The following is an 18742-nucleotide window of genomic DNA, read 5'->3' as shown; positions in this document are numbered from 1 at the left end:
AACTATGATAAATCATGCTAGAATCAGTAAATCATAATTGAACATGGTATATCATGGTATACTATAGTAAATCATGGTATACTATAGTAAATCATGGTAAACTATGGTAAATCGTGGTAAATCGTGGTAAACTATGGTAAATCATGGTAAACTATGGTAAATCATGCTAGAATCAGTAAATCATACTTGAACATGGTAAATCATGGTATACTATAGTAAATCATGGTAAACTATAGTAAATCGTGGTAAATCATGGTAAACTATGGTAAATCATGCTAGAATCATAGTAAATCATACTTGAACATGGTAAATCATGGTATACTATAGTAAATCATGGTAAACTATGGTAAATCATGGTAAACTATGGTAAATCATGGTAAACTATGATAAATCATGCTAGAATCAGTAAATCATAATTGAACATGGTATATCATGGTATACTATAGTAAATCATGGTATACTATAGTAAATCATGGTAAACTATGGTAAATCGTGGTAAATCGTGGTAAACTATGGTAAATCATGGTAAACTATGGTAAATCATGCTAGAATCAGTAAATCATACTTGAACATGGTAAATCATGGTATGGTATACTATAGTAAATCATGGTAAACTATAGTCAAGTCAAGTCAAGTCATTTTCATTTATATAGCGCTTTTAACAATGTAGATTGTCTCAAAGCAGCTTTACAGAGATAAATGTATAATTTAACGTAAGATTGTTTTGGCTTTATAGCGGTTCTTTAATAAAGTTATTTTCCGGCTAAAGTTAGTTTTGATTGATTCGCTTCGGTCGCAACGATCATTTGTTTTTAAATTAGGGGCCGCCAAGACGACACCATTCTCTCTACACAGACTTTAAACGCGAACCTGTGAGAAACGCTGATGGCGTTCAGATGCGCATTAAGAACGGGTTCTATAGTTATGTGCGTTTGAATATATGTGTGCAGGTTTGGAATTCCCTACAAACCAAACCTAAACAAATTACTGGTGTTTCCTTATAGTTTTGATTCAGAATTTTATTTTATTTTATCAATTCGGGGTAGATACGCAAATTGAGTTTTCCCGACGACGCGTTATCTGTAGAGTGGGAAAGGGATCCTCCATAGGGAGAGACTAGTTGGCACTTCAGCACTGCGTTGACACCGGGTCCAGGCGAAGGTCCTTCATCAGATCTGGAAACGGCCTGGATCCGGCAGGCTGCGGGAAAACCTTGGGATAAACAAAGACACTAAAATTAGCGTAGATGCCATTCTTCTCATGATGTAACAAGTACATCAGGATTTATGGGAAGTGTTCCCGGTTCCAGCTGACCTAATCTATGCAGCCTAACATTGAATTATAGAAGTCTATAATGTATTATGTGAACGCTATGTCAAAGAGATGTGTCTTTAATCTAGATTTGAACTGACAGAGTGTGTCTGCTTCCCGGACAATGGTAGGAAGGCTGTTCCAAAGTTTTGGTGCTAAATAGGAAAAGGATCTACCGCCAGCAGTCGATTTAGATATTCTAGGTATTATCAACTGGCCGGAATTTTGAGATCGCAATAGACGTGAAGGAGTATAATGCGTTCAGAGCTCGCTCAAGTACTGCGGAGCTAAACCATTTAGTGCTTTGTAAGTAATCAGCAATATTTTAAAATTGATGCGATGTTTAATAGGGAGCCAGTGCAGTTTTGACAGAACCGGGCTAATATGGTCATACTTCCTGGTTCTGGTAAGAACTCGAGCTGCTGCGTTTTGAACTAGCTGTAGTTTGTTTATTAAGCGTGCAGGGCAACCACCCAGTAGAGCATTACAATAATCTAGCCTTGAGGTCATGAACGCATGGACTAATTGTTCCGCATTTGTCAATGAGAGCATATGACGTAATTTAGATATATTTTTAAGATGGAAAAATGCGGTTTTACAGATACTAGACACGTGACTTTCAAATGAAAGATTGGTATCAAAGAGCACACCCAGGTTCCTAACCGACGACGAAGACTTAACAGAGCAGCCATCAAGTGTTAGACAGTATTCTAGGTTATTACGTGAGGAAGTTTTTTGTCCAATAATTAGAATCTCTGTTTTTTCAGAATTTAGAAGTAGGAAATTACGAGTCATCCAATTTTTTATATCAGCTATGCATTCTGTTAATTTAGTGAATTGGTAAGTTTCGTTAGGTTTTGAAGAAATATAGAGCTGAGTATCGTCGGCATAACAGTGGAAGCTAATTCCATGCTTCCTAATGATATCTCCAAATGGCAGCATGTACAGAGTGAACAGCAGCGGTCCTAGTACTGAGCCTTGTGGTACGCCTGACTGAACTTGTGATTGATAAGACATCTCTTCATTTACTGCTACAAACTGATAACGGTCAGATAAGTATGATTTAAACCATGCTAGTGCAATTCCACTAATGCCAACATAGTTTTCTAGTCTATTTAAAAGAATGTTGTGGTCAATGGTGTCAAACGCAGCACTAAGATCGAGTAACACTAATAGAGAGACACAACCACGATCGGATGATAAGAGCAAATCATTTGTTACTCTAACGAGAGCAGTCTCAGTACTATGGTACGGTCTAAATCCAGACTGAAAATCCTCGCAGATATCATTTCTTTCTAGAAAGGAACATAGTTGTGAAGATACTGCCTTTTCTAGTATCTTTGACAGAAAAGGTAGATTCGAGATCGGCCTGTAATTGACTAATTCTGAAGGATCAAGTTGCATTTTTTTAACAAGCGGTTTAATCATAGCCAGCTTAAAGTTTTTTGGTACGTATCCTAGAGACAAAGAGGAATTAATGATATTAAGAAGAGGATCTATGACCTCTGGAAGCATCTCTTTCAGTAGCTTAGTCGGTATAGGGTCTAACATACATGTTGTAGATTTAGATGATTTAACGAGTTTAGTAAATTCTTCCTCTCCTATAGCAATGAATGAATCAAATTTTTCCTCAGGGAGACTACAATGCACTGCCTGATGCGATACTGTAGTGGACGGTTGCATAGTTATAATTTTATCCCTGATATTATCAATCTTATAAGTGAAGAAGTTCATAAAGTCATTACTGCTGTGCTGCTTGGAACCTTCTGTGTTTGAAGCTTTCTTTTTCGTTAGTTTAGCCACTGTTTCAAATAAATACCTAGGATTATGTTTATTTTCTTCTAATAGGTTTGAAAAATAAGCAGATCTAGCAGCTTTTAAAGCCTCTCTGTAAGCAATCGAGCTCTCTTTCCATGAAATGCGAAATACCTCTAATTTTGTTTTCTTCCAGTTGCGCTCCATTTTTCTGGCTGCTCTCTTAAGGGCCCGAGTGTGCTCGTTGTACCACGGCGTTGGATTATTTTCTTTAATCTTCTTTAAGCACAAAGGAGCAACTGTGTCTAAAGTGCTGGAAAAGAGAGAGTTAAAAGTTTCTGTTGCAATATCAAGTTTTTCTAAGCTATCCGGGATGCTGAGATGATGAAACTGATCAGGAAGATTATTAATAAAGCAATCTTTAGTAGCAGAAGTGATAGGTCTAACATATTTGTAACACGGAGTCGGCTTTGCAGCCTTGGCTAAATGTAATTTACACGAGACTAGATAATGATCTGAGATGTCATCGCTCTGCTGCAGAATTTCAACGGCATCAACATCTATTCCATGTGATAATATTAGATCTAGAGTATGATTACGACGATGAGTAGGTCCTGACACGTGTTGTCTAACTCCAATTGAGTTTACAATGTCTTTAAATGCCAAACCCAATGCATCTTTTTCATTATCGATGTGTATATTAAAATCACCAACAATTAGTACTTTATCTGCAGCCAATACTAACTCTGATAGAAAGTCCGCAAATTCTTTGATAAAGTCTGTATGGTGCCCTGGTGGCCTGTATACAGTAGCCAGCACAAATCTCAAACGTGATTTATCATTTTTACTATATATTTTTACATTAAGCACTAACACTTCAAAAGAATTATATTCGAAACTTGATTTCTTAGTGGTTTTGAAAATATTACTATAAATTACAGCAACACCACCCCCTTTGCGTTTAAGACGAGGTTCATGTTTATAACAGTAATCTTGCGGGGTGGACTCATTTAAAGTAATGTAATCGCTTGGTTTTAGCCAGGTTTCTGTCAAACACAGCACATCTAGGTTATTATCTGAAATCATATCATTAACAATGAGTGCTTTTGAAGTAAGCGATCGAATATTCAGCAACCCAAGCTTTAGCATTTGCTCATCTGTATTATAGCTGTTTTTTATTTGTTGAACATCAATTAAATTTTTAACCTTAGATGGGTTTAAACATTTTTTGGATTTCCAAAATCGGGGAACAGACACAGTCTCTATATGATGATAGCTAGGTGAAAGAGGCTCTATGTGATAGGATTTATCTGACCTGGGTGACGCGAGGCCGCTAGCAGACGGTTGGTTTAGCCAGTCTGTCTGCTTCCTGACCTGGTGCCCAATTTGTCATGTTTGAGCTCTAAGACTATGAGCCATATTACTAGATAGAAGAGCAGCACCATCCCAGGAGGGATGAATACCATCTCTTTTCAACAGGTCAGGTTTGCCCCAAAAACTTTTCCAATTGTCTATGAATTCTATATTATTACACGGACACCACTCAGACAGCCAGCGATTCAGTGAACACAATCTACTAACTATCTCATCACTCCTGCGAACAGGAAGGGGGCCAGAGCAGATTACAGTGCCTGACATCGTACTTGCAAGTTCACACACCTCTTTAATATTAATTTTGGTGATCTCCGACTGGCGGAGTCGAACATCATTAGTGCCGACATGAATAATGATCTTAGAGAATTTACGATTAGCATTAGCCAGCACTTTTAAATTTGCTTTGATGTCAGGCGCTCTGGCTCCCGGCAAACATGTGACTATGTTCGCTGGTGTCTCTATTTTCACGTTCCGTGTGATCGAATCACCAATTACTAGGGCACAATCAACAGAATTCTCAGTGGGTGTTTCACTGAGCGGGGCAAATCGATTTGTTGTGGTAATCGGAACGGAAGAGTGGTTTTTTGATCCGCGACTAGAGCGATCCCTCACTGTCACCCATTTGCCCGGCTGCACAGGCTCTACTTCAGCTGGAACCGAATCATGTAAAGAGTTCACTATGCTAGGCGCATCCAAAATAGTATCTAAAGCTCTAGCACTCTTACTATCCTCAATTAAAGTTTGGATGCGTGTCTCTAATTCTGAAATCTTCTCTGTCAGCCTAACTGTCTCCTTACATTTATCACATATAAATCCTACATTGCCAACAGAGAAGTCTATGCTAAACATGTGACATGAAGTGCAGGTGACAATAACAGGACAAGACATTACTCACCGTGTTTGTTGACTGATTATTACTTACCTGAGCTTTTATTAACTCAAAGGTGCGAGCGCGCGAGAGAAAAATAAATAAATAAAACAGCTGAGCGCACGGGTGGCGCGTTAACAGGCTAGCAGTAGCGAATTAGCGTGTTGTGTTAGTAGTAAGTTAACGGAAGCTAGCGATGTCAATCTGAGATGTTGGGTAAGCTGTATTTAGTATAAACAACTACAAATTGTAGTAAATGATGGTTCAAAACAAAGAAATACGAGGCTAAGACGGAGCTTACAGCACCGAAGCAAACACACTCACAGCAGGCAGCGAGGCAGACAGGAGCAATCGATCCAAAGAGCAATCGATCAGTAAATAGTAAATAGTAAATGTAAATCGTTGTAAATCATGGTAAACTATGGTAAATCATGCTAGAATCAGTAAATCATACTTGAACATGGTAAATCATGGTATACTATAGTAAATCATGGTAAACTATGGTAAATCATGGTAAATCATGGTAACTATGATAAATCATGCTAGAATCAGTAAATTATACTAGAACATGGTAAATTGTGGTATACTATAGTAAATCATGGTAAACTATGGTAAATCATGCTAGAATCAGTAAATCATACTTGAACATGGTAAATCATGGTATACTATAATAAATCATGGTAAACTATGGTAAATCGTGGTAAATCATGGTAAACTATGATAAATCATGCTAGAATCAGTAAATCATACTTGAACATGGTAAATCCTGGTATACTATAGTAAATTATGGTAAACTATGGTAAATCGTGGTAAATCATGGTAAACTATGGTAAATCATGCTTGAATCAGTAAATCATACTTGAACATGGTAAATCATGGCATTCTATAGTAAATCATGGTAAACTATAGTAAATCGTGGTAAATCATGGTAAACTATGGTAAACACCTTAGCAACTGCCTAGCAACCACACTGAATACCCTAGCAACCACTTAGCAACGCCCTAGCAACCACCCAGAATACCTTGGAAACCTCCCAGAACACCATAGCAACCACCTAGTAAAACCCTAGCAACCGTGCCGAATTTTGCCACTGCAAGCACCACTTCACATTTTCTTCAGGAAATGTACATTCTAGTTATTATTATTATTCCGTACAAAACTTTGGCACGTAACTCCTCCCGCAGCTTTTGTCACAGACCCACGAATGAGGTGTCAAATCGTGCGGATTATTCGGGAATGGTGTGCTATGACTTTTATAAGTGATCGGGGGTACGGTGTTCGCCCCAGGGGCGAAAAAGCGGCCCAAAAAGTCCCATTGACTTAACATTGCGATGAACTTTGACCACACGTAGCTCTGAGTGAGGATTTCGCAGAAACGTGTGATTTGCTACATTTGAAGAGGCTGACAGGCTGTGTAAGAACATACCTCACAATGGGGTAAAAGTTGCACCCCTGGGGGGCAGGAGCGTCCCAAAGTTGCCCCATTGACTTACTATGGGGAAGGAACGTCCCGTGAAACACACATGCTTTTCCTACTATGGTAAATTGCATAGGGACTTTGTATTGAACGTAGCTCTGGATCACAGTGTCATAGAGACAAGAGGGAGGGCTCATTTTACTCAGACGACCAATCAGTCTCTCAGGATCATTGTGAAGCTATCAAGCCACGCCCTAGCAACCATTTAGAGCACCTTAGCAACAAGTTCCATAGACTTCCATTGAAAGAGTTCAAAGAGATATCTCCAGACTGAATTGTCATAGAAACATGGGGGTGGTCTCATTTGACTCGGGGCAGCAAACAGCCAATCCTGAATCACCTCAACACTTCCAAGCCTCTACCTAGCAACCATTGTCGAACACCTTAGAAACCAAAATCCAAAGAGGGATATCTTCCATTCTGAATGTCACAGAGGCATGGGAGTTGGTTTATATCATTCATACTGACAAAAAACCTTTGCAGTTTCATCATTGGCATCTGCCAAGCCACTCCATAGCAACCAAACAGAGTACCCTAGCAACCAAAATCCAAAGAGGGATATCTGCCATTCTGAATGTCACAGAGAAATGGGAGTTGGTTTATATCATTCATAGTGACAAGAAGCCTTTGCAGTTTCATCATTGGCAACTGCCAAGCCACTCCATAGCAACCAAACAGAGTACCCTAGCAACCAAAATCCAAAGAGGCATATCTTCCATTCTGAATGTCACAGAGGCATGGGAGTTGGATTATATAATTCATACTGACAAGAAGCCTTTGGAATTTCATCATTGACAGCTGACAAGCCACTCCCTAGCAACCAAACAGAGTACCCTAGAAACCAAAATCCAAAGAGGCATATCTTCCATTCTGAATGTCGCAGAGGCATGGGAGTTGGTTTATATCATTCATAGTGACAAGAAGCCTTTGGAGTTTCATGATTAGCAGCTGACAAGCCACTCGCTAGCAACCAAATAGAGTACCCTAGCAACTGTTTAGCAAAACGTATATCTCTGCATCAGAACATCGTATAGAGATGGGAGTTGGTTTATATCATTCATACTGACAAGAAGCCTTTGCAGTTTCATCATTAGCAGCTGACAAGCATCTCCATAGCAACCAAACAGAGTACCCTAGCAACCATTTTACAAGACCTACATCTCTGCATCAGAATATTGTATAGAGATGGGGGTTGGCTCATTAGTTTCAGTTGGAAAACAGTCTGTAAATATCACCATGGTAACTGTGTATTCACACCCTAGCAACCATTTAGAGCGACCTAGCAACCATATTGCAACATATAGAAGCCATATTTCAGCTCCACAACATCGTAGAGGCATGGTTGTTGGCTCGTATGCAATCATGTACAACACCCTAGCAACCGAGTGGCGAGTTTTGCCACTGCAAGCACCACTTCACATTTTCTTCAGGAAATGTACATTCTAGTTATTCTTCTTATTATTATTCTTCTGACCCAAAATTTTTCAACTCTAACTCCTCCTAGAGTTTTAAGTCTACAAACTCCAAACTCGGGTCAGACTTTCAGACTGTTCTGACTTGGTGTGCTATATCTTTTCAGACTGATTTGACTTTCAGTTTTCTTAAAAATTAATATTAAAAATCATAAAAATCCCTTTGACTTTCATTGCAGACTGTTCAAATTGAGCCAAGACTACGGTGGCCCATTAGTGCACAAACACAAAAACTCAAATCTAAACTCCCTGACTCAATTAAACTACTATTCTAATCTATCTATCTATCGTTCTAACTAATCTATCTTTCTTTCGTTCTAACTTATCTATATTTCTTTCTTTCTAACTAATCTATCTTTCTTGCTAACTAACTTATCTTTCTTTCTTTCTTACTAATCTATCTATCATTCTTTCTTTCTAACTAATCTATCTTTCTAACTAATTTATCTATCTTTCTTTATAACTATCTTATCTATCATTCTTTATTTCTTTCTAATCTATCTATCTTTCTAACTAAACTATCTATCTTTCTTTCTTCCTAACTAATCTATCTATCTTTCCAACTAACTTATCTATCTTTTTTCTTTCTTTTTAACTAATCTATCTATCATACTAACTTATCTATCTTTCTTTCTTTCTTACTAATCTATCTTTCTAACTTATCTTTCTTTCTTTCTAACTAATCTATTTTTCTAACTAACCTTTCTTTCTTTCTTTCTTTTTAACTAATCTATCTATCTTTCTATATAACTTATCTATCTTTCTTTCTAACTAATCTATACCTTTCTTTTTAACTAATCTATCTTTCTAACTAACTTATCTATCTTTCTTTCTTTCTTACTAATCTATCAATCTTTCTAACTAACTTTTCTATCTTTTTTACTTTTTCTAACTAATCTATCTGTCTTTCTAACTAACTTATCTATCTTTCTTTCTTACTAATCTATCTATCTTTCTAACTAATCTATCTTTCTTTCTTTCTTACTAATCTATTTATCTTTCTAACTAACTTATCTTTCTTTTTTACTAATCTATCTATCTTTCTAACTAACTTATCTATCTTTCTTTTTTACTAATCTATCTATCTTTCTAACTAACTTATCTTAATCTATCTTTCTAACTAACGTATCTATCTTTATTTCTTACTAATCTATCTATCTTTCTAACTAACTTATCTATCTTTCTTTCTTTCTTTTTAACTAATCTATCTATCTTTCTAACTTATCTATCTTTCTTTCTAACTAATCTATCTTTCTTTCTTTCTTTTTAACTAATCTATCTATCTTTCTAACTAACTTATCTATCTTTCTTTCTTACTAATCTATCTATCTTTCTAACTAACTTATCTATGTTTTTTCTAACTAATCTATCTATCTTTCTAACTAATCTATCTTTCTTTCTTTCTTACTAATCTATTTATCTTTCTAACTAACTTATCTTTCTTTTTTACTAATCTATCTATCTTTCTAACTAACTTATCTATCTTTATTTTTTACTAATCTATCTATCTTTCTAACTAACTTATCTATCTTTTTTAACTAATCTATCTATCTTTCTAACTTATCTATCTATCTATCTATCTATCTTTCTTTCTTTCTTTCTTTTTAACTAATCTATCTATCTTTCTAACTAACGTATCTATCTTTCTTTATTTCTTACTAATCTATCTATCTTTCTAACTAACTTATCTATCTTTCTTTTTTTAACTAATCTATCTATCTTTCTAACTTATCTATCTATCTATCTATCTATCTATCTATCTATCTTTCTTTCTTTCTTTTTAACTAATCTATCTATCTTTCTAACTTATCTTTCTTTATTTCTAATTAATCTATCTATCTTTCTAACTAACTTATCTATCTTTCTTTCTTTCTTTCTTACTAATCTATCTTTCTTTCTTTCTAACTAATCTATCTATCTTTCCAACTAACTTATCTATCTTTCTTTCTTTCTTTTTAACTAATCTATCTCTCATTCTAACTAACTTATCTATCTTTCTTTCTTTCTTACTAATCTATCTATCTTTCTAAGTAACTTATCTTTCTTTCTTTTTTCTAACTAATCTATCTTTCTATCTAACTTATCTTTCTTTCTTTCGTTCTTTCTTTCTTTCTTACTAATCTATCTATCTTTCTATATAACTTATCTGTCTTTCTTTCTTTCTAACTAATCTATCTATCTTTCTTTCTAACTAATCTATCTATCTTTCTTTCTTTTTAACTAATCTATCTATCTTTCTAACTAACTTATCTATCTTTCTTTCTAACTAATCTATCTTTCTTTCTAACTAACTTATTTATCTATCTTTCTTTCTTTCTTACTAATCAATCAATCTTTCTAACTAACTTATCTATCTTTCTTACTAATCTATCTATCTATCTATCTATCTATCTATCTATCTATCTTTCTAACTAACTTATCTATCTTTCTTTCTTACTAATCTATCTATCTTTCTAACTAACTTATCTATCTTTCTTTCTTTCTTACTAATCTATCAATCTTTCTAACTAACTTTTCTATCTTTTTTACTTTCTTTCTAACTAATCCATCTATCTTTCTAACTAACTTATCTATCTTTCTTTCGTACTAATATATCTATCTTTCTAACTAACTTATCTATCTTTCTTTCTAACTAATCTATCTATCTTTCTAACTAACTTATCTTTCTTTCTTTCTTTCTTACTAATCTATCTATCTTGCTAACTAACTTATCTTTCTTTTTTTACTAATCTATCTTTCTAACTAACTTATCTATCTTTCTTTTTTTAACTAATCTATCTATTTTTTCTAACTTTATCTATCTATCTATCTATCTATCTATCTATCTATCTATCTTTCTTTCTTTTTAACTAATCTATCTATCTTTCTAACTAACTTATCTATCTTTCTTTATTTCTTACTAATCTATCTATCTTTCTAACTAACTTATCTATCTTTCTTTCTTTCTTTTTAACTAATCTATCTATCTTTCTAACTTATCTTTCTTTATTTATAACTAATCTATCTATCTTTCTAACTAACTTATCTTTCTTTCTTTCTTACTAATCTATCTATCTTTCTAACTAAAAAACTAACTTATCTTTCTTTCTTTCTTTTTAACTAATCTATCCATCTTTCTAACTAACTTATCTATATTTCTTTCTTTTTAACTAATCTATCTCTTTCTAACTAAATTATCTATCTTTTTTCTTTCTAAATAATCGATCTATCTTTATAACTAACTTATCTCTCTTTCTTTATTTCTTACTAATCTATCTTTCTTTCTTTCTAACTAATCTATCTATCTTTCCAACTAACTAATCTATCTATCTTTCTTTCTTACTAATCTATCTATCTTTCTAACTAACTTATCTATCTTTCTTTCTTACTAATCTATCAATCTTTCTAACTAACTTTTCTATCTTTTTTACTTTCTTTCTAACTAATCTATCTATCTTTCTAACTAACTTATCTATCTTTCTTTCTTACTAATCTATCTATCTTTCTAACTAACTTATCTATCTATCTATCTATCTTTCTTTCTTTCTTTCTTTCTAACTAATCTATCTATCTTTCTAACTAACTTATCTATCTTTCTTTCTTTCTTACTAATCTATCTATCTTTCTAACTAACTTATCTATCTTTCTTACTAATCTATCTATCTATCTTTCTAACTAACTTATCTATCTTTCTTTCTTACTAATCTATCTTTCTAACTTATCTTTCTTTCTTTTTAACTAATCTATCTATCTTTCTAACTAACTTATCTATCTTTCTTTATTTCTTACTAATCTATCTATCTATCTTTCTAACTAACTTATCTATCTGTCTTTCTTTCTTTTTAACTAATCTATCTATCTTTCTAACTTATCTATCTTTATTTATTTCTAACTTATCTATCTTTCTAACTAACTTATCTTTCTTTCTTTCTTTCTTTCTTTTTTAGTAATCTATCTATCTTTCTAACTAAAAAACTAAATTAGCTTTCTTTCTTTTTAACTAATCTATCTTTCAAACTAACTTATCTATATTTCTTTCTTTTTAACTAATCTATCTATCTTTCTAACTTATCTTTCTTTCTTTCTTTTTAACTAATCTATCTTTCAAACTAACTTATCTATATTTCTTTCTTTTTAACTAATCTATCTATCTTTCTAACTTATCTTTCTTTCTTTCTGTTTAACTAATCTATCTTTCTAACTAACTTATCTATCTTTCTTTCTAAGTAATCTATCTTTCTAACTAACTTATCTTTCTTTATTTCTTTTTTACTAATCTATCTATCTTTCTAACTAACTTATCCATCTTTATTTTTTACTAATCTATCTATCTTTCTAACTAACTAACTAATCTATCTTTCTTTATTTCTAACTAATCTATCTATCTATCAAACTAATCTTTCTTTTCCTCTCTAACTAATGTGTTTATTTTTTTCTAACTATTCTTTCTTTCGAACTAATCTATCTGTCATACTTTAAACTACTTTAAACTTAAAACTACTTTAAACTTCTTCAAACTCTCTGGTCCGGCTTTCTCAAGCCAACTTAAAGTTTGTCTCAACAAACTTTTTTTTCTAGTTATTCTTATTCTTCTGACCCAAAATTTTCTGACACCAGAGCTTTAACTCTACAAACTCCAAACTCGGGTCAGACTTTCAGACTGTTCTGACTTGGTGTGCTATATCTTTTCAGACTGATTTGACTTTCAGTTTTCTTAAAAATTAATATTAAAAACCATAAAAATCCCATAGACTTACATTGCTGACTGTTCAAATCGAGCCAAGACTACGGTGGCCCATTAGTGTACAACCCAAAAACTCAAATCTAAACTCTCTGAAGCATTAGACTCAATTAAACTACCATTCTATGACCTAATAAACTTTATCTATCTATCTATCTATCTATCTATCTATCTATCTATCTATCTATCTGTCTTTCTTTCTAATTAATCTATCTTTCTTTCTAAATAACTTATCTATCTTTCTGTCTAACTAACTTATCTATCTTTCTTTCTTTCTTTCAAACTAATCTATCTTTCTAATTAACTTATCTTTCTTTCTTTCTTTGCTTTCTTTCTTTCTGTCTTTTTTTCTTTCTAAATAATCTATCTATCTTTCTAATTAACTTATCTTTCTTTCTTTCTAACTAATCTATCTATCTATCTTTCTAACTAATTTATCTATCTTTATTTATTTCTAACTAATCTATCTTTCTAACTAACTTATCTTTCTTTCTAACTAATCTATCTTTCTAACTAACTAACTAATCTATCTATCTTTTTCTAACTAACTTATCTATCTTTCTTTCTAACTAATCTATCTATCTTTCTAACTAATTTATCTATCTATCTTTCTAACTAACTTATCTATCTTTCTTTCTAACTAATCTGTCTTTCTAACTAATTTATCTATCTTTCTTTCTTTTTTAACTAATCTATCTATCTTTCCAACTCACTAATTAACTAATCTATCTATCTTTTTTCTAACTAATCTATCTTTATAACTAACTTATCTATCTTTCTTTCTTTCTAACTAATCTATCTATCTTTCTAACTCACTAACTAACTAATCTATCTATCTTTTTTCTAACTAATCTATCTTTCTAACTAACTTATCTTTCTTTCTAACTAATCTATCTACCTTTCTAAATAACTTATCTATCTTTCTTTCTTACTAATCTATCTTTCTAACTAACTTATCTAAATTTCTTTTTCTAACTAATCTATCTATCTTTATAACTAACTTATCTATCTTTCTTTCTTTATAACTAATCTATCTATCTTTCTAACTAACTTATCTATCTTTCTTTCTTACTAATCTATCTATCTTTCTAACTAACTTATCTAAATTTCTTTCTTTCTAACTAATCTATCTTTCTAACTAACTTATCTTTCTTTCTTTCTTTCTTTCTTTCTTTCTTTCTTTCTTTCTTTCTTTCTTTCTTTCTTTCTTTCTTTCTAATATTGTTCTACCTAATCTTTCTTTCTTTCTTTCTTTCTAACTAATCTTTCTTTCTCTTTTCTTTCTTTCTAACTAATCTTTCTTTCTTTCTTTCTAACTAACCTTTCTTTTTTCTTTCTTTCTAACTAATCTATTTTTCTTTCTTTCTAACTAATCCATCTTTCTTTCTAACTAACTAATCCACCATTCTTTCTTTCTTTCTTTCTTTCTTTCTTTCTTTCTTTCTTTCTTTCTTTCTTTCTTTCTTTCTTTCTTTCTTTCTTTCTACCTAATATTTTTCTACCTAATCTTTCTTTCTTTCTAACTAATCTTTCTTTTTTTCTTTCTTTCTAACTTTTCTTTCTTTCTAACTAATCTTTTTCTTTCTTTCTTTCTAACTAATCTTTCTTTCTTTCTTTCTAACTAATCTTTCTTTCTAAATAACTTATCTTTCTTTCTAACTTATCTATCTTTCTAACTAACTTATCTATCTTTCTTTATAACTAACTTATCTATCTTTCTTTTATAACTAATCTATCTTTCTTTTATAACTAATCTATCTATCTTTCTAACTAACTTATCTATCTTTCTTTATAACTAACTTATCTATCTTTCTTTCTTTATAACTAATCTATCTTTCTAACTAACTAATCTATCTTTCTTTCTTACTAATCTATCTATCTTTCTAACTAACTTATCTATCTTTCTTTCTTTCTAACTAATCTATCTTTCTAACTAACTTATCTTTCTTTCTTACTTACTTATCTATCTTTCTTTTTTTCTAACTAATCTTTCTTTCTTTCTAACTAACTTATCTATCTTTCTTTCTTTCTAACTAATCTATCTTTCTAACTAACTTATCTTTCTTTCTTCCTAAATAATCTATCTATCTTTCTAACTAACTTATCTATCTTTCTTTCTTTCTAACTAATCTATCTATCTTTCTAACTAATCTATCTATCTTTCTAACTAACTTATCTTTCTTTCTTTCTTTCTTTCTTTCTTTCTTTCTAACTAATATATCTATCTTTCTAACTAACTTATCTTATCTATCTTTCTTTATTTCTTACTAATCTATCTATCTTTCTAACTAATCTATCTATCTTTCTAACTAACTTATCTTTCTTTTTTTCTAACTAATCTATCTTTTTTCTAACTAACTTATCTATCTTTATAACTAACTTATCTATCTTTCTTTTATAACTAATCTATCTATCTTTCTAACTAACTAACTAATCTATCTATCTTTCTAACTTATCTATCTTTCTTTATGACTAACTTATCTTTCTTTCTTTCTAACTAATCTATCTATCTTTATAACTAACTAATCTATCTATCTTTCTAACTAACTAATCTATCTATCTTTCTAACTAACTTATCTATCTTTCTTTCTTACTAATCTATCTATCTTTCTAACTAACTTATCTATCTTTCTTTCTTTCTAACTAATCTATCTTTCTAACTGACTTATCTTTCTTTCTAACTTACTTATCTATCTTTCTTTTTTTCTAACTAATCTTTCTTTCTTTCTAACTAACTTATCTATCTTTTTCTAACTAACTTATCTATCTTTCTTTCTTTCTAACTACTCTATCTTTCTAACTAACTTATCTATCTTTCTTTCTTTCTAAATAATCTATCTATCTTTCTAACTAACTTATCTATCTTTCTAACTAACTTATCTTTCTTTCTAACTAACTAATCTATCTATCTATCTATCTTTCTAACTAACTTATCTATCTTTCTTTCTTTCTAACTAATCTATCTTTTTCTAACTAACGTATCTATCTTTCTTTCTTTCTAACTAATCTATCTGTCTTTCTAACTAATTTATCTCTTTATTTCTTTCTAACTAATCTATCTATCTTTCTAACTAACTAATCTTTCTTTCTTTCTAACTAATCTATCTATCTATCTTTCTAACTAACTTATCTATCTTTCTTTCTAACTAATCTATCTATCTTTCTAACTAACTTATCTTTCTTTCTTACTAATCTATCTATCTTTCTAACTAACTTATCTATCTTTCTTTCTAACTAATCTATCTTTCTAACTAACTTATCTTTCTTTCTAACTTACTTATCTATCCTCTCTTTTTTCTAACTAATCTTTCTTTCTTTCTAACTAACTTATCTATCTTTTTTCTAACTAATCTTTCTTTCTTTCTAACTAACTTATCTATCTTTTTTCTAACTAACTTATCTATCTTTCTTTTCTAACTAATCTATCTTTCTAACTAACTTATCTATCTTTCTTTCTTTCTAAATAATCTATCTTTCTAACTAACTAACTTATCTATCTTTCTAACTTATCTTTCTAACTAACTTATCTGTCTTTCTTTCTAACTAATCTATCTATCTATCTTTCTAACTAACTTATCTATCTTTCTTTCTTTCTAACTAATCTATCTATCTTTTTCTAACTAACTTATCTATGTTTCTTTCTTTCTAACTAATCTATCTATCTATATTTCTAACTCACTAATTAACTAACTAATCTTTCTAACTAACTTATCTATCTTTCTTTCTAACTAACTTATCTTTCTTTCCAACTAATCTATCTATCTTTCTAATTTATCTATCTTTCTTTCTTTTTAACTAATCTAACTAATCTATCTATCTTTTTTCTAACTAATGTATCTTTATAACTAACTAATCTTTCTTTCTTTCTAACTAACTTATCTATCTTTTTTTCTAACTAACTTATCTATCTTTCTTTCTTTCTAACTAATCTATCTTTCTAACTAACTTATCTATCTTTCTTTCTTTCTAAATAATCTATCTATCTATCTTTCTAACTAACTAACTTACCTATCTTTCTAACTTATCTTTCTAACTAATTTATCTGTCTTTCTTTCTAACTAATCTATCTATCTATCTATCTATCTATCTATCTATCTATCTATCTATCTATCTATCTATCTATCTATCTTTCTAACTAACTAACTTATCTATCTTTCTTTCTTTCTAACTAATCTATCTTTCTAACTAACTTATCTCTTTCTTTCTTTCTTTCTAACTAATCTATCTATCTTTTTCTAACTAACTTATCTATGTTTCTTTCTTTCTAACTAATCTATCTATCTATATTTCTAACTCACTAATTAACTAACTAATCTATCTATCTTTTTTCTAACTAATCTATCTTTCTAACTAACTTATCTATCTTTCTTTCTAACTAACTTATCTTTCTTTCTAACTAATCTATCTTTCTAATTTATCTATCTTTCTTTCTTTTTAACTAATCTAACTAATCTATCTTTTTTCTAACTAATCTATCTTTCTAACTAACTTATCTTTCTTTCTTTCTAACTAATCTATCTTTCTAACTAACTTATCTTTCTTTCTTTCTAACAAATCTAGCTATCTATCTTTCTAACTCACTAATTAACTAACTAATCTATCTATCTTTTTTCTAACTAATCTATCTTTCTAACTAACTTATCTATCTTTCTTTCTTTCTAACTAACTTATCTATCTTTCTTTCTAACTAATCTATCTATCTTTTTTCTAACTAATCTATCTTTCCAACTAACTTATCTTTCTTTCTTTCTAACTAATCTATCTATCTTTCTAACTAACTTATCTATCTTTATAACTAACTTATCTATCTTTATAACTAACTTATCTATCTTTCTTACTAATCTATCTATCTTTATAACTAACTTATCTAAATGTCTTTCTTTCTAACTAATCTATCTATCTTTCTAACTAACTTATCTACCTTACTTTCTAACTATCTATCTTTCTAACTAACTTATCTATCTTTCTTTCTTTCTAACTAATCTATCTTTCTAACTAACTTATCTTTCTTTCTTTTGTTCTAACTAATCTATCTATCTTTCTTTCTAACGAACTAATCTATCTTTCTTTCAAACTAATCTAACTAATCTATCTATCTTTTTTCTAACTAATCTGTTTCTAACTAACTTATCTATCTTTCTTTCTAACTAACTTATCTATCTTTCTTTCTAACTAATCTATCTATCTTTCTAACTAATTTATCTCTTTCTTTCTTTCTAACTAATCTATCTATCTTTTTTCTAACTAATCTATCTTTCTAACTAACTTATATTTCTTTCTTTCTAACTAATCTATCTATCTTTATAACTAACTTATCTATCTTTCTAACTAACTTATCTATCTTTATAACTAACTTATCTATCTTTATAACTAACTTATCTATCTTTCTTTCTTTATAACTAATCTATCTATCTTTATAACTAACTTATCTATCTTTCTTTCTTTCTTACTAATCTATCTTTCTAACTAACTTATCTAAATTTCTTTCTTTCTAACTAATCTATCTTTCTAACTAACTTATCTACCTTACTTTCTTTCTAACTATCTATCTTTCTAACTAACTTATCTATCTTTCTTTCTTTCTAACTAATCTATCTTTCTAACTTATCTTTCTTTTGTTCTAACTAATCTATCTATCTTTCTTTCTAACTAATCTGTCTATCTTTCTAACGAACTAATCTTTCTTTCTTTATTTCTAACTAATCTATCTTTCTTTCTAACTAATCTATCTTTCTTTCTTTCTTTCTAACTTATCTATCTTTCTA

General features: G+C 30.5%; 1 protein-coding gene and 1 long non-coding RNA gene across 2 annotated transcripts in view; one reads left to right on the top strand and one right to left on the bottom strand.

Moving 5' to 3' along the window:
* Positions 1-17100, bottom strand: part of LOC311306645 — a 113186-nt gene extending 96086 nt beyond the window's left edge. Inside the window, exon 1 of the long non-coding RNA XR_014630193.1 lies at positions 14208-17100. This is a non-coding gene — a long non-coding RNA (uncharacterized lncRNA). The remainder of the gene's footprint in view (positions 1-14207) is intronic.
* The window catches only part of LOC311306644 (tectonic-3-like), a gene marked incomplete at its 3' end in the record, with an annotated part of 140539 nt that overhangs the window by 106198 nt on the left and 15599 nt on the right, over positions 1-18742 (top strand). The window lies entirely within an intron of this gene.

This window comes from Rutilus rutilus (genome assembly GCF_951802725.1).
Source record: "Rutilus rutilus genome assembly, chromosome: 16".
Taxonomy (NCBI): domain Eukaryota; kingdom Metazoa; phylum Chordata; class Actinopteri; order Cypriniformes; family Leuciscidae; genus Rutilus; species Rutilus rutilus.
The sequence above is the reverse complement of the archived record's forward strand: the minus strand, read 5'-3'. Positions and strand labels throughout refer to the sequence as shown.